Source organism: Carica papaya, chromosome 1, assembly GCF_054855325.1.
Source record: "Carica papaya isolate Zhongbai chromosome 1, ASM5485532v1, whole genome shotgun sequence".
Lineage (NCBI taxonomy): Eukaryota > Viridiplantae > Streptophyta > Magnoliopsida > Brassicales > Caricaceae > Carica > Carica papaya.
The window spans coordinates 14,219,743-14,237,467 of record NC_142309.1 but is presented as its reverse complement, the minus strand read 5'-3'; the positions used below and the strand labels follow the sequence as shown (position 1 = coordinate 14,237,467).

General features: G+C 45.7%; 30 pseudogenes; all 30 read left to right on the top strand.

The window, feature by feature from the left end:
* The first annotated feature begins 510 nt into the window (after positions 1 to 510).
* LOC148269369 (5S ribosomal RNA) lies at positions 511 to 629 on the top strand (annotated as a pseudogene).
* A 206-nt stretch (positions 630 to 835) lies between these two features.
* LOC148269368 (5S ribosomal RNA) lies at positions 836 to 954 on the top strand (annotated as a pseudogene).
* A 477-nt stretch (positions 955 to 1,431) lies between these two features.
* LOC148269367 (5S ribosomal RNA) lies at positions 1,432 to 1,550 on the top strand (annotated as a pseudogene).
* A 206-nt stretch (positions 1,551 to 1,756) lies between these two features.
* Positions 1,757 to 1,875, top strand: LOC148269366 (5S ribosomal RNA; annotated as a pseudogene).
* A 206-nt stretch (positions 1,876 to 2,081) lies between these two features.
* LOC148269365 (5S ribosomal RNA) lies at positions 2,082 to 2,200 on the top strand (annotated as a pseudogene).
* A 511-nt stretch (positions 2,201 to 2,711) lies between these two features.
* On the top strand, positions 2,712 to 2,830 carry LOC148269364 (5S ribosomal RNA; annotated as a pseudogene).
* Positions 2,831 to 3,035: 205 nt separating this feature from the next.
* On the top strand, positions 3,036 to 3,154 carry LOC148269363 (5S ribosomal RNA; annotated as a pseudogene).
* Positions 3,155 to 3,348: 194 nt separating this feature from the next.
* Positions 3,349 to 3,467, top strand: LOC148269362 (5S ribosomal RNA; annotated as a pseudogene).
* A 206-nt stretch (positions 3,468 to 3,673) lies between these two features.
* LOC148269361 (5S ribosomal RNA) lies at positions 3,674 to 3,792 on the top strand (annotated as a pseudogene).
* An 887-nt stretch (positions 3,793 to 4,679) lies between these two features.
* On the top strand, positions 4,680 to 4,798 carry LOC148269360 (5S ribosomal RNA; annotated as a pseudogene).
* Positions 4,799 to 5,359: 561 nt separating this feature from the next.
* LOC148269359 (5S ribosomal RNA) lies at positions 5,360 to 5,478 on the top strand (annotated as a pseudogene).
* A 564-nt stretch (positions 5,479 to 6,042) lies between these two features.
* Positions 6,043 to 6,161, top strand: LOC148269358 (5S ribosomal RNA; annotated as a pseudogene).
* Positions 6,162 to 8,222: 2,061 nt separating this feature from the next.
* LOC148269357 (5S ribosomal RNA) lies at positions 8,223 to 8,341 on the top strand (annotated as a pseudogene).
* Positions 8,342 to 8,547: 206 nt separating this feature from the next.
* On the top strand, positions 8,548 to 8,666 carry LOC148269356 (5S ribosomal RNA; annotated as a pseudogene).
* An 872-nt stretch (positions 8,667 to 9,538) lies between these two features.
* Positions 9,539 to 9,657, top strand: LOC148269355 (5S ribosomal RNA; annotated as a pseudogene).
* Positions 9,658 to 10,217: 560 nt separating this feature from the next.
* On the top strand, positions 10,218 to 10,336 carry LOC148269354 (5S ribosomal RNA; annotated as a pseudogene).
* Positions 10,337 to 10,868: 532 nt separating this feature from the next.
* Positions 10,869 to 10,987, top strand: LOC148269353 (5S ribosomal RNA; annotated as a pseudogene).
* Positions 10,988 to 11,194: 207 nt separating this feature from the next.
* On the top strand, positions 11,195 to 11,313 carry LOC148269352 (5S ribosomal RNA; annotated as a pseudogene).
* A 208-nt stretch (positions 11,314 to 11,521) lies between these two features.
* On the top strand, positions 11,522 to 11,639 carry LOC148269351 (5S ribosomal RNA; annotated as a pseudogene).
* A 561-nt stretch (positions 11,640 to 12,200) lies between these two features.
* On the top strand, positions 12,201 to 12,319 carry LOC148269350 (5S ribosomal RNA; annotated as a pseudogene).
* A 556-nt stretch (positions 12,320 to 12,875) lies between these two features.
* Positions 12,876 to 12,994, top strand: LOC148269349 (5S ribosomal RNA; annotated as a pseudogene).
* A 532-nt stretch (positions 12,995 to 13,526) lies between these two features.
* On the top strand, positions 13,527 to 13,645 carry LOC148269348 (5S ribosomal RNA; annotated as a pseudogene).
* Positions 13,646 to 13,853: 208 nt separating this feature from the next.
* Positions 13,854 to 13,971, top strand: LOC148269347 (5S ribosomal RNA; annotated as a pseudogene).
* Positions 13,972 to 14,516: 545 nt separating this feature from the next.
* LOC148269346 (5S ribosomal RNA) lies at positions 14,517 to 14,635 on the top strand (annotated as a pseudogene).
* A 207-nt stretch (positions 14,636 to 14,842) lies between these two features.
* Positions 14,843 to 14,961, top strand: LOC148269345 (5S ribosomal RNA; annotated as a pseudogene).
* A 561-nt stretch (positions 14,962 to 15,522) lies between these two features.
* On the top strand, positions 15,523 to 15,641 carry LOC148269344 (5S ribosomal RNA; annotated as a pseudogene).
* A 207-nt stretch (positions 15,642 to 15,848) lies between these two features.
* LOC148269343 (5S ribosomal RNA) lies at positions 15,849 to 15,967 on the top strand (annotated as a pseudogene).
* A 204-nt stretch (positions 15,968 to 16,171) lies between these two features.
* On the top strand, positions 16,172 to 16,290 carry LOC148269342 (5S ribosomal RNA; annotated as a pseudogene).
* A 536-nt stretch (positions 16,291 to 16,826) lies between these two features.
* LOC148269341 (5S ribosomal RNA) lies at positions 16,827 to 16,945 on the top strand (annotated as a pseudogene).
* Positions 16,946 to 17,498: 553 nt separating this feature from the next.
* On the top strand, positions 17,499 to 17,617 carry LOC148269340 (5S ribosomal RNA; annotated as a pseudogene).
* The last annotated feature ends 108 nt before the right edge of the window (positions 17,618 to 17,725 follow it).

Sequence of the window (17,725 nt, the reverse complement as noted above, 5' to 3'; positions counted from 1 at the left end):
TTCGACGTTACGCGCGACTTGAATTATGTTCCGTAGGTTTATTTGCAAAGGTGAGTCACGGCGCCGTGACATTTTACTTGATATTTGAACGAGAACGGGAGGTGCAGCGCGCACGCATAAGGAAATAAATGACGGGAGGGGGAAGAAAGGAAAAGGAGTGAATGTATTTGCAGCGCGAAATTAAACAGGTGCGATCATACCAGCACTAATGCACTGGATCCCATCAGAACTACGCAGTTAAGTGTACTTGGGCGAGACTAGTACTCAGATAGGTGACCTCATGGGAAGTTCTCATGTCACAACAATTTTTTTTCAGATGGGCCGTTCGACGTTACGCGCGACTGGAACTATGGTCTGCTTGTTTATACGCAAATGTAAGTCAAGAAGCAGGAGCATTTTAATCGATATTAGAACGAGAAGGAGAGGTGCAGTGTGAACGCACAAGGAAGCAAATTATGGGAGGGGGGAGGAAGGAGAAGGAGTGTATGTATTTTCAGCACGAAATGAAACTGGTGCGATCATACTCGCATAAATACACCGGATCCATTCAGAACTCCGCAGTTAAGTTTGCTTTGGCGAAAGTAGTACAAGGATGGATTACCTCCTAGGAAGTTCTCGTGTTGCACCCATTTTTTTTTTAGATGGGTCGTTCGACGTTACGCGTGACTAGAACTGTGGTCTGCTGGTTTATACGCAAATGTGAGTCAAGACACAGGGGCATTTTAATTGATATTAGAACGAGAAGGAGAGGTGAAGTGTGGATGCACCAGGAAACAAATGACGGGAGGGGGAAGAAAGAAAAAGGAGTGTATGTATTTGCAGCGCGAAATGACACAGGTGCGATCATACCAGCACTAATGCATCGGATCCCATCAGAACTCCGCAGTGAAGTGTGCTTGGGCGAGAGTAGCACTCGGATGGGTGACCTCCTGGGAAGTCCTCGTGTTGCACCCATTCTTTTCGGATGGGTCGTTCGACGTTACGCGCGAATGGAATTATGAACCGCTGGTTCATTCGCAAAGGTGAGTCACAGTGCCGGGACATTTTACTTTATATTAGAACGAGTAGGAGAAAGAGTGTATGTATTTGCAGCGTAGAATGAAACATGAGCGATCATACCAGAACTAATGCAACGGATTCTATCAAAACTCCGCAAGTTAAGGGTGCTTCGGCGAGAGTAGTACTAAGATGGGTGACCTCCTGCGAAGTCCTTATATTTCACCCATTTTTTTACAGATGATTCTTTCGACGTTACGCGCGTCTTCAATTATGGTCCGCAGGTTTATTCGCAAATGTGAGTCACGGCGACGTGGCATTTTACTTGATATTAGAACGATAACTAGAGGTGTTGTGCGCACGCACAAGGAAACAAAAATACGGGAGGGGGAAGAAAGGAGAAGGAGTGTATGTATTTGCAGCGCAAAATTAAATAGGTGTGATCATACTAGCACTAACGCACCGGATCCCATCAGAACTCCGTAGTGAATTGTGCTTGGGCGAGAGTAGTACTCGGATTGGTGACCTCCTGGGACGTCCTCGTGTCGTACAAATTTTTTTTCAGACGGGTCGTTCGATGTTACGAGCGACCGGAACTATGGTCCGCTGGTTTATACGCAAATGTGAGTAAAGAAGCAGGGGCATTTTAATCGATATTAGAACGAGAAGGAGAGGTGCAGTGTGAACGCACAAGGAAACAAATGATGGGAGGGGGGAGGGAAGGAGAAGGAGTGTATGTATTTTCAGCACGAAATGAAACAGGTGCGATCAGACCAGCACAAATGCATCGGATCTTATCAGAACTCCGCAGTTAAGTGTGCTTTGGCGAAAGTAGTACAAGGATGGGTTACCTTCTGGGAAGTTCTCGTGTTGCACCCATTTTTTTTTCAGATGGGTTGTTCGACGTTACACTCGACTGGAACTATGGTCTGCTGGTTTATACGCAAATGTGAGTCAAGACGCAAGGGCATTTTAATTGATATTAGAACGAGAAGGAGAGGTGAAGTGTGAACGCACCAAGAAACAAATAACGGGACGGGGAGGAAAGGATAAGGAGTGTATGTATTTGCAGCACGAAATTAAACAGGTGCGATCATACCAGCACTAATGCACCTGATCCCATCAGAACTCCGCAGTTAAGTGTGCTTGGGCGAGAGTAGTACTCGGATATGTGACCTCCTGGGAAGTCCTCATGATGCACCCATTTTTTTTCGGATGGGTCATTCGACGTTACGCGCGAATGGAATTATGAACCGCTAGTTCATTCGCAAAGGTGAGTCACGGTGTCGGGGCAATTTACTTGATATTAGAACAAGAAGGAGAGATGCAGAGTGTATGTATTTGCAGCGCAGAACGAAACATGAGCGATCATACCAGCACGAATGCAAAGGATTCTATCAGAACTCCGCAAGTTAAGGATGCTTGGGCGAGAGTAGTACTAGGATTGGTGACCTCCTGCGAAGTCCTTATATTTCGCCCATTTTCTTGGGAAGTCCTCGTGTTGCACCCATTTTTTTACAGATGATTCTTTTGACGTTCCGCGCGACTTGAATTATGATCCGCAGGTTTATTCGCAAATGTGAGCCACGGCGCCGTGGCATTTTACTTGATATTTAAGCGAGAACGGGAGGTGAAGTGTGAACGCACCAGGAAACAAATGACGGGAGGGGGAAGAAGGGAGAAGAAGTATATGTATTTGCAGCGCGAAATTAAACAGGTACGATCATACCAGCACTAATTCACCGGATCCCATCAGAACTCCGCAGTTAAGTGTGCTTGGGCGAGAGTGGTACTCAGATGGGTGACCTCCTGGGAAGTCCTCGTTTTACACCCTTTTTTTCCAGACGGGTCGTTCGACGTTAAGCGCGACTGGAACTATAGTCCGCTGGTTTATACGCAAAAGTGAGTCAAGAGGCAAGTGCATTTTAATCGATATTAGAACGAGAACGACAGGTGCAGTGTAAACGCACAAGGAAACAAATGACGGGAGGGGGGAGGGAAGTAGAAGGAGTGTATCTATTTTAAGCACAAAATGAAACAGGTGCGATCATACCAGCACAAATGTACCGGATCCCATCAGAACTCCGCAGTTAAGTGTGCTTTGGCGAAAGTAGTACAAGGATGGGTTACCTCCTGGGAAGTTCTCGTGTTGTACCCATTTTTTTTTTCAAATGGGTGATTCGACGATAGACGCGACTGGAAGAACGGTCCGCTGGTTTATACGCAAATGTGAGTCAAGAAACAGGGGCATTTTAGTCAATATTAGAACGAGAAGGAGAGGTTCAGTGTGAACACACAAGGAAACAAATGATGGGAGGAGGGAGTGTATGTATTTTAAGCACAAAATGAAACAGGTGCGATCATACCAGCCCAAATGCACCGGATCCCATCAGAACTCCAAAGTTAAGTGTTCTTTAACGAAAGTAGTACAAGGATGGGTTACCTCCTGGGAAGTTCTCGTGTTGCACTCTTTTTTTTTTCAGATGGGTCGTTCGACGTTACACGCGACTGGAACTATTGTCCACTGGTTTATACGCAAATGTGAGTCAAGACGCAGGGGCATTTTAATTGATATTAGAACGAGAAGGAGAGGTGAAGTGTGAACGCACCATGAAAGAAATAATGGGAGGGGGAAGAAAGGAGAAGAAGTGTATGTATTTGTAGCGCAAAATTAAACAAGTGCGATCATACCAGCACTAATGCACCGAATCCCATCAGAACTTCGCAGTTAAGTGTGTTTGGGCGAGAGTGGTACTCGGATGGGTGACCTCCTGGGAAGTCCTCGTTTTGCACCCATTTTTTTTCGGATGGGTCTTTCGACGTTACGCGCGAATGGAATTATGAACCGCTGGTTCATTCGCAAAGGTGAGTCACGGTGCCGGGGTATTTTACTTGATATTAGAATGAGAATGAGAGATGCAGAGTGCACGCACAAGGAAACAAATTACGGGATGGGGGATTGAAGGAGAAAGAGTGTATGTATTTGCAGCGCAGAATGAAACATGAGCGATCATACCAGCACTAATGCAACGGATTCTATCAGAACTCTGCAAGTTAAGGGTGCTTGGGCGAGAGTAGAACTAGGATGGGTGACCTCCTGCAAAGTCTTAATATTTCACCCATTTTCTTGGGAAGTCCTCATGTTGCACCCATTTTTTTGCTGATGATTCTTTCGACGTTACGCGCGACTTGAATTATGGTCCGCAGGTTTATTGGCAAATGTGAGTCACGGCACCGTAGAATTTTACTAGAAATTAGAACGAGAACGGGAGGTGCAGTGCGCACGCACGAGGAAACAAATGACGGAAGGGGAAAGAAAGGAGAAGGAGTGAATGTATTTGCAGCGCGAAATTAATCAGGTGCGATCGTACCAGCACTAATGCACCGAATCCCATCAGAACTCCACAGTTATGTGTGCTTTGGCGAAAGTAGTACAAGGATGGGTTACCTCCTGGGAAGTTCTCGTGTTGCACCCATTTTTATTTTCAGATGGGCCGTTCGACGTTACGCACGACTGGAACTATGGTCTGCTGGTTTATACGCAAATGTGAGTCAAGATGCAGGGACATTTTAATTGATATTATAACGAGAATGAGAGGTGAAGTGTGAACGCACCAGGAAACAAATGACGGGATGGGGAAGAAAGGAGAAGGAGTGTATGTATTTACAGCGCAAAATGAAACAGGTGCGATCATACCAGCACTAATACACCGTATCCCATCAGAGCTCCACAGTTAAGTGTACTTGGGCGAGAGTAGTACTCGGATGAGTGACCTCTTGGGAAATCCTCGTGTTGCACCTAGTTATTTTTGGATGGGTCGTTCGACGTTACGTGCGAATGAAATTAAGAACCGCTGGTTCATTCGCAAAGGTGAGTCACGGTGCTGGGGCATTTTACTTGATATTAGAACGAGAAGGAGAGATGCAGAGTGCACGCACAAGGAAACAAATGACGGGAGGGGGGATGGAGGGAGATAGAGTGTATGTATTTGCAACGCAGAATGAAACATGAGCGATCATACCAGCACTAACGCAACGGATTCGATCAGAACTCTACAAGTTAAGGGTGCTTGGGCGAGAGTAGTACTAGGATGGGTGAGCTCCTGTGAAGCCCTTATATTTCACCCATTTTCTTGGGAAGTCCTCGTGTTGCACCCATTTTTTTACAGATGATTCTTTCGACATTACGCGCGACTTGAATTATGGTCCTCTGATTTATTCGCAAATGTGAGTCACGGCGCCGTGACATTTTACTTGATATTAGAATGAGAACGGGAGGTGCAGTGCGAACGCACAAGGAAACAAATGACGGGAGGGGGATGAAAGGAGAAGGATTTTATGTATTTGCAGCGCGAAATTAAACAGGTGCGATCATACCAGCACTAAAGCATCGGATTCCATCAGAACTCCGCAGTTAAGTGTGTTCGGGCGAGAGTAGTACTCGGATGGGTGACCTCTTGGGAAGTCCTCGTGTTGCACCAATTTTTTTTTCGGATGGGTCTTTCGACGTTACGCGCGAATGGAATTATGAACTGTTGGTTCATTCGCAAAGGTGAGTGACGGTGCCGGGGCATTTTGCTTGATATTAGAACGAAAAGGAGAGGTGAAGTGTGAACGCACCAGGAAACAAATGACGGGAGGGGGGATGGAAGGAGAAAAAGTGTATGTATTTGCAGCGCAGAATGAAACATGAGTGATCATGCCAGCACTAATGCAACGGATTCTATCAAAACTCCGCAAGTTAAGGGTGCTTGGGCGAGAGTAGTTCTAGGATGGGTGACCTCCTGCGAAGTACTTATATTTCACCCATTTTCTTGTGAAGTTCTCGTGTTGCACCAATTATTTTTTTAAGATGGGTCGTTCGACGTTACGCGCGACAGGAACTATGGTCCGCTGGTTTATACGCAAATGTGAGTTAAGACTCAAGGGCATTTTAATTGATATTAGAACGAGAAGGAGAGGTGAAGTGTGAACGCTTCAAGAAACAAATGACGGGAGGGGGAAGAAAGGAGAAGGAGTGTATGTATTTGCAGCGCAAAATGAAACAGGTGAGATCATACCAGCACTAATGCATCGGATCCCATGAGAACTTTACAGTTAAGTGTGCTTGGGCGAGAGTAGTACTCGAATGGGTGACCTCCGGGGAAGTCCTCGTGTTGCACCCTTTTTTTTTTGATGGGTCGTTCGACGTTACGCTCAAATGGAATTATGAACCGCTTGTTCATTCGCAAAGGTGAGTCACGGTGCCGGGGCATTTTACCTGATATTAGAACGAGAAGGAGAGATGCAGAGTGCACGCACAAGGAAACAAATGACGGTAGGGGGGATGGAAGGAGAAGGAGTATATGTATTTTCAGCACCAAATGAAACAGGTGCGATAATACCAGCATAAATGCACCGGATTCTATCAGAACTCCGCAAGTTAAGGGTGTTTGGGCGAGAGTAGTACTAGGATGGGTGACCTCCTGCGAAATCCTTATATTTCACCCATTTTCTTGGGAAGTCCTCGTGTTGCACCCATTTTTTTGCAGATGATTCTTTCGATGTTATGCGCGACTTGAATTATGGTCTGCAAGTTTATTCGCAAATTTGAGTCACGGAACCGTATAACTCCTGGGAAGTCCTCGTGTTGCAACCATTTTTTTTCGGATGGGTCGTTCGACGTTTCGCGTGAATGGAATTATGAACTTCTGGTTCATTCGCAAAAGTGAGTCACGGTGCCGGGGCATTTTATTTGATATTAGAATGAGAAGAAGTGATGCAGAGTGCACACACAAGGAAACATATGACGGGAGGGGGGATGGAAGGAGAAAGAGTGTATGTATTTGCAGTGTATAATGAAACATGAGCGATCATACCAGAACTAATGCAACAGATTCTATCAGAACTCTGCAAGTTAAGGATACTTGGGCGAGAGTAGTACTAGGATGGGTGACATCCTGCGAAGCCCTTATAGTTCACCCATTTTCTTGGGAAGTTCTCGTGTTGCACCCATTTTTTTGCAGATGATTCTTTTGATGTTACGCGCGAATTGAATTATAGTATGCAACTTTATTCGCAAATGTGAGTCAAGACACAGGGGCATTTTAAATGATATTTGAACGAGAAGGAGAGGTGAAGTGTGAACGCACCAAGAAACAAATGACGGGAGGGGGAAGAAAGGAGAAGGAGTGTATGTATTTGCAGCGCGAAATGAAACAGGTGCGATCATACCAGCATTAATGCATCGGATTTGAACTCTGCAGTAAAGTGTAATTGGGCGAGAGTAGTACTCGGATGGGTGACCTCCTGGGAAGTCCTCATCTTGCACCATTTTTTTTCGGATGGGTCGTTCGACGTTACGCGCGAATGGAATTATGAACCGCTGGTTCATTCGCAAAGGTGAGTCACGGTGCCGGGGCATTTTGCTTGATATTAGAACGAGAATGAGAGATGTAGAGTGCACGCACAAGGAAACAAATGACGGGAGGGGGGATGGAAGGAGAAAGAGTGTATGTATTTGCAGCACAGAATGAAACATGAGGGATAATGCCAGCACTAATACAACAGATTCTATCAGAACTCCACAGTTAAGGGTGCTTGGGCGAGAGTAGTACTGGGATGGGTGACCTCCTGAAAAGTCCTTATATTTCACCTATTTTCTTGGGAAGTCCTCGTGTTGCACCCATTTTTTTCGTATAGGTCGTTTGACGTTACCCGCGAATGGAATTATGAACCGCTGGTTCATTCGCAAGGGTGAGTCACGGTGTCGGGACATTTTACTTGATATTTGAACGAGAAGGAGAGATGCAGAGGGCACGCACAAGGAAACAAATGACAGTAGGGGGGATGGAAAGAGAAAGAGTGTATGTATTTGCAGCGTAGAATGAAACATGAGCGATCATACCAGCACTAATGCAACGGATTCTATCAGAACTCTGCGGTTAAGGGTGCTTGGGCGAGAGTAGTACTAGGATGGGTGACCTCCTGCGAAGTCCTTATATTTCACCCATTTTCTTGGGAAGTACTCGTGTTGCACCCATTTTTTTGCAGATGATTCTTTCGACATTATGCGCGACTTGAATTATGGTCCGCATGTTTATTCGCAAATGTGAGTCACGGCGCCGTGGTATTTTACTTGATATTAGAACGAGAACGGGAGGTGCAGTGCGCACGCACAAGGAAAAAAATGACGGGAGTGGGAAGAAAGGAGAAGGAGTGTATGTATTTTCAGCACAAAATGAAAAAGGTGCGATCATACCAGCACAAATGCACCGGATCCCATCAGAACTCCGCAGTTAAGTGTGCTTTGGCGAAAGTAGTACAAGGATGGGTTACCTCCTGGGAAGTTCTCGTGTTGCACCCATTTTTTTTTCAGATGGGTTATTCGACGTTACGCGCGACTGGAACTGTGGTCCGCTGGTTTATACGCAAATGTGAGTCAAGACGCAGGGGTATTTTAATTGATATTAGAACGAGAATGAGAAGTGAAGTGTGAACGCACTAGGAAACAAATGAAGGGAGGGGGAAGAAATGAGAAGGAGTGTATGTATTTGCAGCGCGAAATGAAACAGGTGCGATCATACCAGCACTAATGCACCGGATTCCATCAGAACTCCGCAGTTAAGTGTGCTTGGGTGAGAGTAGTACTCAAATGGGTGACCTCCTGCGAAGTCCTCGTGTTGTACCCATTTTTTTTCGGATGGGTCGTTCGACATTATGCGCGAATGGAATTATGAACTGCTGGTTCATTCCCAAAGGTGAGTTACGGTGCCAGGACATTTTACTTGATATTAGAACGAGAAGGAGAGATGCAGAGTGCACGCACAAGGAAGCAAAAGACGAGAGGGGGGATGGAAGGAGAAAGAGTGTATGTATTTGCAGCGCAGAATGAAGCATGAGCGATCATACCAGTACTAATGCAACGGTTTCTATCAGAACTCTGCAAGTTAAGGGTGCTTGGGCGAGAGTAGTACTAGGATGGGTGACCTCCTGAGAAGTCCTTATATTTCACCCATTTTCTTGGGAAGTCCTGGTGTTGCACCCATTTTTTTGCAGATGATTATTTCGACGTTACGTGCGACTTGAATTATGGTCCGCAGGTTTATTCGCAAATGTGAGTCACGGCGCCGTGGCATTTTACTTGATATTATAACGAGAACTGGAGGTGCAGTGCGCATGCACAAGGAAACAAATGACGGGAGGGGGAAGAAAGGAGAAGGAGTGTATGTATTTGCAACGCGAAATTAAACAGGTGCGATTATACCATCCCTAATGCACTGAATCCCATAAGAAACTCCATAGTTAAGTGTGCTTGGGCGAGAGTAGTACTCGGATGAGTGACCTTTTGGGAAGTCCTCGTGTCGCATAAATTTTTTTTCAGACGGGTCGTTCGACGTTACTCGCGACTTGATCTATGGTAAATTGGTTTATACGCAAGTGTGGGTCAAGAAGTAGGTGCAATTTAACCGATATTAGAACGAGAAGGAGAGGTGCAGCTTGAACGCACATGGAAACAAATGATGGGAGGGGGGAGGGAAGGAGAAGGAGCGCGAAATGAAATAGGTGCGATCATACCAGCACAAATGCACCGGATCCCATCAGAACTCCGCAGTTAAGTGTGCTTTGGCGAAAGTAGTACAAGGATGGGTTACCTCCTGGGAAGTTCTCGTGTTGCACCCATTTTTTTTTCAGATGGGTCGTTCGATGTTACGCGCGACTGGAACTATGGTTCGCTGGTTTATACGCAAATGTGAGTCAAGACGCAGGGGCATTTTAATTGATATTAGAACGAGAAGGAGAGGTCAAGTGTGAACGCCCCAGGAAACAACTGAAGGGAGGGGGAAGAAATAAGAAGGAGTGTATGTATTTGCAGCGCAGAATGAAACATGAGCGATCATACCAGCACTAATGCAACAGATTCTATTAGAACTCCGCAAGTTAAAAGTGCTTGGGCGAGAGTAGTACTAGGATGGGTGACCTCCTGCGAAGTCTTTATATTTCACCCATTTACTTGGGAAGTCCTCGTGTTGCACCCATTTTTTTGCAGATGATTCTTTCGACGTTACGCGCGACTTAAATTATGGTCCGCAGGTTTATTCGCAAATGTGAGTCACGGCGCCGTGGCATTTTACTTGATATTAGAACGAGAACGGGAGGTGCAGTGCGCACGCACAAGGAAACAAATGACGGGAGGGGGAAGAAAGGAGAAGGAGTGTATGTATTTGCAGCGCAAAATTAACAGGTGCAATCATACCAGCACTTATGCACCGGATCCCATCAGGACTCCGCAGTTAAGTGTGCTTTGGCGAGAGTAGTACTCAGATGGGTGACCTCATGGGAAATCCTCCTGTGGCACCCATTTTTTTTCGGATAGATCGTTCGACGTTTTGCAGGAATGGAATTATGAACAGCTGGTTCATTCGCAAAGATGAGTCACAGTACCGAGGCATTTTACTGTATATTAGAACGAGAAAGAGAAATGCAGAGTGCATGCACAAGGAAACAAATGACGGGAGGGGGGATAGAAGGAGAAAGAGTGTATGTGTTTGCAGCGCAGAATGAAACATGAGCGATCATGCCAGCACTAATGCAACGGATTCTATCAAAACTCCGCAAGTTAAGGGTGCTTGGGCGAGAGTAGTTCTAGGATGGGTGACCTCCTGCGAAGTCTTCGTGACGCACCAATATTTCTTAAGACGGGTCGTTCGACATTACGCGCGACTGGAACTATGGTCCGCTGGTTTATACGCAAATGTCAGTCAAGAAGCAGGGGCATTTTATTCGATATTAGAACGAGAAATAAAGGTGCAGTGTGAACGCATAAGGAAACAAATGACGGAAGGGGGGAGGGAAGGAGAAGGAGTGTATGTATTTTCAGCACGAAATGAAACAGGTGCGATCATACCAGCACAAATGCATCGGATCCCATCAGAACTCCGCAGTTAAGTGTGCTTTGGCGAAAGTAGTACAAGGATGGGTTACCTCCTTGGAATTTCTCGTGTTGCACCCATTTTTTTTTCAGATGGGTCGCTCGACGTTACGCGCGACTGGAACTATGGTCCGCTGGTTTATACGCAAATGTGAGTCAAGAAGCAGGGGCATTTTAATCGATATTAGAACGAGAAGGAGATGTGCAGTGTGAACGCACAAGGAAACAAATGATGGGAGGGGGGAGAGAAAGAGAAGGAGTGTATGTATTTTTAGTACGAAATGAAACAGGTGCTATCATACCAACACAAATGCACCGGATCCCATCAGAACTCCGCAGTTAAGTGTGCTATGGTGAAAGTAGTACAAGGATGGGTTACCTCATTGGAAGTTCTCGTGTTGCACCCATTTTTTTTATTCAGATGGGTCGTTCGAAGTTACGCGCCACTGGAACTATGGTCCGCTGGATTATATGCAAATGTGAGTCAAGACACAGGGGCATTTTAATTAAAATTAGAACGAGAAGGAGAGGTGAAGTGTGAACGCACCAAAAAATAAATGACGGGAGTGGGAAAAAAGGAGAACGATTGTATGTATTTGCAGCGCAAAATGAAATAAGTGTGATCATACCAGCACTAATGCATCGGATTCCATCAAAACTCCGTCGTTAATTGTGCTTGGGCGAGCGTAGTACTCGGATGGGTGACCTCCTGGAAATCCTTGTGTTGCACCCATTTTTTTTCGGATGGGTCATTCGACGTTACGCGCGAATGGAATTATGAACCGCTGGTTTATTCGCAAAGGTGAGTCACGTTACCGGGGCATTTTACTTGATATTAGAACGACAAGGAGAGATGCAAAGTGCACGCACAAGAAAACAAATGATAAGAGGGGGGATGGAACGAGAAAAAGTGTATGTATTTACAGCGCAGAATGAAACATGAACGATCATACAAGCACTAGTGCAACGGATTCTATCAGAACTCCGCAAGTTAAGGGTGCTTGGGCGGGAGTTGTACTAGGATGGGTGACCTCCTCCGAAGTCCTTATATTTCACCCATTTTCTTGGGAAGTCCTCGTGTTGCACCCATTTTTTTGCAGATGATTCTTTCGACGTTACGCGCGACTTGAATTATGATCCGTAGGTTTATTCGGAAATGTGAGTCACGGCACTGTGGAATTTTACTTCATATTAGAACGAGAACGGGAGGTGCAGTGCGCACGCACAAGGAAACAAATGACGGGAGGGAGAAGAAAGGAGAATGATTTTATGTATTTGCCGCGTGAAATTAAATAGGTGCGATCATACCAGCACTTATCCACCGGATCCCATCAGAACTTCGTAGTTAAGTGTGCTTGGGTGAGAGTAGTACTCGAATGGATGACCTCCTGGGAAGTACTCGCGTCGCACTAATTTTTTTTCAGACGGGTCGTTCGACGTTACGAGCGACTGGTACTAGGGTCTGCTGTTTTATACGCAAATGTGAGTCAAGAAGATGGGGCATTTTAATCGATATTAGAACGAGAAGGAGAGGTGCAGTGTGAACGCACAAGGACACAAATGATGGGAGGGGGAGGGAAGGAGAAGGAGTGTATGTATTTTCAGCACGAAATGAAACAGGTGCGATCATACCAGCACTAATGCAACGGATTCTTTCAGAACTCCGCTGTTAAGGGTGCTTGGGCGAGAGTAGTACTAGGATGGGTGACATCCTGCGAAGTCCTTATATTTAACCCATTTTCTTGGGAAGTCCTCGTGTTGCACCCATTTTTTTGCAGATGATTCTTTCGACGTTACGCGCGACTTGAATTATGGTCTGTAGGTTTATTAGCAAATGTGAGTCACGGCGTCGTGGAATTTTACTTGATATTTGAACAAGAACGGGAGGTGCAGTGCGCATGCACAAGGAAACAAATAACGGGAAGGGGAAGAATGGAGGAGTGCATGTATTTGCAGCGCGAAATTTAACAGGTGCGATCATATCAACACTAATGCACCGGATTGTATAAGAACTCCGCAGTTAAGTGTGTTTGGCCAAGAGTAGTACTCGGATGGGTGACCTCTTGGGAAGTCCTCGTGTCGCACCAATTTTTTTTCAAACGGGTCGTTCGACGCTACGCGCGACTGGAACTTTTGTCCGATGGTTTATACGCAAATGTGAGTCAAGAAGCAGGGGCCTTTTAATTAATATTAGAACGAGAAGGAGAGGTACAGTGTGAACGCACAAGAAAACAAATGATGGGTGGGGGCAGGGAAGGAGAAAGAGTGTATGTATTTTCAGCACGAAATGAAACAGGTGTAATCATACTAGCACAAATGCAACAGATCCCATCAATACTCCGCAGTTAAGTGTGCTTTGGCGAAAGTAGTACAACGATGGGATACCTCTTGGGAAGTTCTCGTGGTGCACCTATTTTTTTTTCAGATGGGCCGTTCGACGTTACGCGCGACTGGAACTATGGTCCGCTGGTTTATACGCAAATGTGAGTCAAGACGCAGAGGCATTTTAATTGATATTAGAACGAGAAGGAGAGGTGAAGTGTGAATACACCAGGAAACAAATGATTGGAGGGGGGAGGGAAGGAGAAGGAGTGTATGTATTTTCAGCACGAAATGAAACAGGTGCGATCATACCAGCACAAATGCACCGGATCCCATCAGAACTCCGCAGTTAAGTGTGCTTTGGCAAAAGTAGTACAAGGATGGGTTACGTCTTGGGAAGTTCTCTTGTTGCACCCATTTTTTTTTTTCAGATGGGTCGTTCGACGTTACGCGAGACTGGAACTATGTTTCGCTGGTTTATACGCAAATGTGAGTCAAGACGCAGGGGTATTTTAATTGATATTAGAATGAGAATGAGAGGTGAAGTGTTAACGCACCAGGAAACAAATGAAGGGAAGGGGAAGAAATGAGAATGAGTGTATGTATTTGTAGCGCGAAATGAAACAGGTGTGATCATACCAGCACTAATGCATCGGATCCATCAGAACTCCGCAGTTAAGTGTGCTTGGGTGAGAGTAGTACTCGGATGGGTGACCTCCTGCGAAGTCCTCGTGTTGCACCCACTTTTTTTCGGATGGGTCGTTTGAATTTACGTGCGAATAGAATTATGAACCGCTTTTTCATTCACAAAGGTGAGTCACGGTGCCGGGGCATTTTACTTTATATTAGAATGAGAATGAGAGATGCAAAGTGCACGCACAAGGAAACAAATGACGGGAAGGGGGATGGAATGATTTGCAGCGCAGAATAAAAAATGAGCGATCATACCAGCATTAATGTAACGGATTCTATCAGAACTTCGCAGTTAAGGTTGTTTAGGCGAGAGTAGTACTAGGATGGGTGACCTCCTGCGAAGTCCTTATATTTCACCCATTTTATTGGGAAGTCCTCGTGTTGCACCCATTTTTTTGCAGATGATTCTTTCGACGTTATGCGCGACTTGAATTATGGTCCGCAGGTTTATTCGCAAATGTGAGTCACGGCGCCGTGGCATTTTACTTGATATTTGAACGAGAATGGGAGGTGTAGTGCGCACGCACAAGGAAACAAATGACAGAAGGGGGAAGAAAGGAGAAGGAGTGTATGTACTTGAAGCGCAAAATTAAACTGGTGCGATCATACCAGCACTAATGCACCAGATCCCATTAGTACTCCGCAGTTAAGTGTGCTTGGGCGAGAGTAATACTCGGATGGGTGAACTCCTGGGAAGTCCTCGTGTTGCACCCATTTTTTTTTTCAGATGTGTCGTTCGACTTTACGCGCGACTGGAACTGTGGTCCGCTGGTTTATATGAAAATGTGAGTCAAGACGCAGGGGCATTTTAATTGATATTAGAACGAGAATGAGAGGTGAAGTGTGAACGCACCAGGAAACAAAGGACGGGAGGGGCAAGAAAGGAGAAGGAGAGTATGTATTTGCAGCGCGAAATGAAACAGGTGCGATCATACTAGCACTTATACACCGGATCGCATCAGAACTCCACAGTTAAGTGTGCTTGGGCGAGAGTAGTACTCGGATGGGAGACCTCCTGGGAAGTCCTCGTGTTGCACCCATTTTTTTTCGGATGGGTCGTTCGACATTACACGCGAATAGAATTATGAACCGCTGGTTTATTCGCAAAGGTGAGTCACATTGCCGGGGAATTTTACTTGATATTAGAACAAGAATGAGAGATACAGAGTGCACGCACAAGAAAACAAATGACGGGAGGGGGGATGGAAGGAGAAAGAGTTGATGCATTTGCAGCATAGAATGAAACATGAGCGATCATACCAGCACTAATGCAATGGATTCTTTCAGAACTCCGCAAGTTAAGGGCGCTTGGGCGAGAGTAATACTAAGATGGGTGACCTCTTGCGAAGTCCTTATATTTCACCCATTTTCTTGGGAAGTCCTCGTGTTGCACCCATTTTTCTGCAGATGATTCTTTCGAAGTTAGGCACGACTTGAATTATGGTCCACAGGTTTATTTACAAATGTGAGTCACGGAGCCGTGAAATTTTACTTAATATTAGAACGAGAACGGGAGGTGCAGTGCGCATGCACAAGGAAACAAATGACGGGAGGGGGAAAAAAGGAGAAAGAGTGTATGTATTTGCAGTGCGAAATTAAACAGGTGCGATCATACCAGCACTAATGCACCGGATCCCATTAGAACTCCGCAATTAAGTTTGCTTGGGCGAAAGTAGTACTCGGATGGGTGACCTCCTGGGAAGTCCTCGTGTCGCACCAATTTTTTTTTCAGACTGCTCGTTCGACGTTACGCACGATTGGAACTATGGTCTGCTGGTTTATACGCAAATGTGAGTCAAGAAGCAGGGGCATTTTAATCAAAATTAGAACGAGAAGAAGAGGTGCAGTGTGAACGCACAAGGAAACAAATGATGGGAGGGGGGAGGGAAGGAGAAGGAGTGTATGTATTTTCAGCACAAAATTAAACAGGTGGGATCATAGAAGCACATATGCACCGGATCCCATCAGAACTCTGCAGTTAAGTTTGCTTTCGCGAAAGTAGTACAAGGAGGGGTTACCTCCTGGGAAGTTCTCGTGTTGCACCCAATTTTTTTTTCAGATGGGCCTTTCGACGTTACGCGTGACTAGAACTATGGTCCGCTGGTTTATACGCAAATGTGAGTCAAGACACAGGGGCATTTTAATTGATATTAGAACGAGAAGGAGAGGTGAAGTCTGAACGCACCAGGAAACAAATGAAGGGAGGGGGAAGAAAGGAGGAGTGTATGTATTTGCAGCGCAAAATTAAACAGGTACGATCATACCAGCACTAATGCACCAGATCCCATCAGAACTCCGCATTTAAGTGTGCTTAGGCGAGAGTAGTACTCGGATGGGTGACCTCCTGGGAAGTCCTCGTGTTGCACCCATTTTTTTTCGGATGGGTCGTTCGACGTTACGCGCGAATGGAATTATGAACCGCTGGTTCATTCGCAAAGGTGAGTCACCGTGCCGGGGCATTTTACTTGATATTATAACGAGAATGAGAGATGTAGAGTGTACGAACAAGGAAACAAATGACGGGAGAGGGGATAGAAGGAGAAAGAGTGTATGTATTTGCAGCACAGAATGAAACATGAGCGATCATACCAGAACTCCGCAGGTAAGCGTACTTGGGCGAGAGTAGTACTAGGATGGGTGACCTCCTGCGAAGTCCTTATATTTCACCCATTTTCTATGGAAGTTCTTGTCTTGCACCCATTTTTTTGCAGATGATTCTTTCGACATTACGCGCCACTTGAATTATGGTCCGCAGGTTTATTCGCAAATGTGAGTAACGGCGCCGTGGCATTTTACTTGATATTAGAACGAGAACGGGAGGTGCAGTGCGCACGCACAAGGAAACAAATGGCGGGTGGGGGAAAAAAGGAGAAGGAGTGTATGTATTTGCAGTGCGAAATTAAACAGTTGCGATCATGCCAGTACTAATGCACCGGATCCCATCAGAACTCCGCAGTTAAGTGTGGTTGGGCGAGAGTAGTACTCGGATGGGTGAACTCCTGGGAAGTCCTCGTGTTGCACCCTTTTTTTTCGGATGGGTCGTTCGACGTTACGCGCGAATAGAATTATGATCCGCTGGTTTATTCCCAAAGGTGAGTCATGGTGCCGGGGCATTTTACTTGATATTAGAACGAGAAGGAGAGATGTCCGCAAAAGGAAATAAATGATGGGAGGGGGGATGGAAGGAGAAAGAGTGTATGTATTTGCAGCGCAGAATGAAACATGAGCGATCATACCAGAACCAATGCAACGGATTCTATCAGAACTCCGCAAGTTAAGGGTGCTTGGGCGAGAGTAGTACTAGGATGGGTGACCTCCTTCGAAGTCCTTATATTTCACCCATTTTCTTGGGAAGTCCTAGTGTTGCAGCCATTTTTTTGCAGATGGTTCTTTCGACGTTACGCGCAACTTGAATTATGGTCCGCAGTTTTAATCGTAAATATGAATCATGGCGCCGTGGCATTTTACTTGATATTTGAACGAGAACGGGAGGTGCAGTGCGCACGCACAAGGAAACAAATGACGGGAGGGGGAAGAAAGGAGAAGGAGTGTATGTATTTGCAGCGCGAAATTAAACAGGTGTGATCATACCAGCACTAATGCACCGGATGCCATTAGAACTCCGCAGTTAAGTGTGCTTGGGCGAGAGTATTTCTCGGATGGGTGTCCTCCTGTGAAGTCCTCGTGTCGCACCAATTTATTTTCAGACGGGTCGTTCGACGTTACGCGCGACTGGAGCTATGGTCTGCTGGTTTATACGTAAATGTGAGTTAAGAAGAAGGGACATTTTAATCGATATTAGAA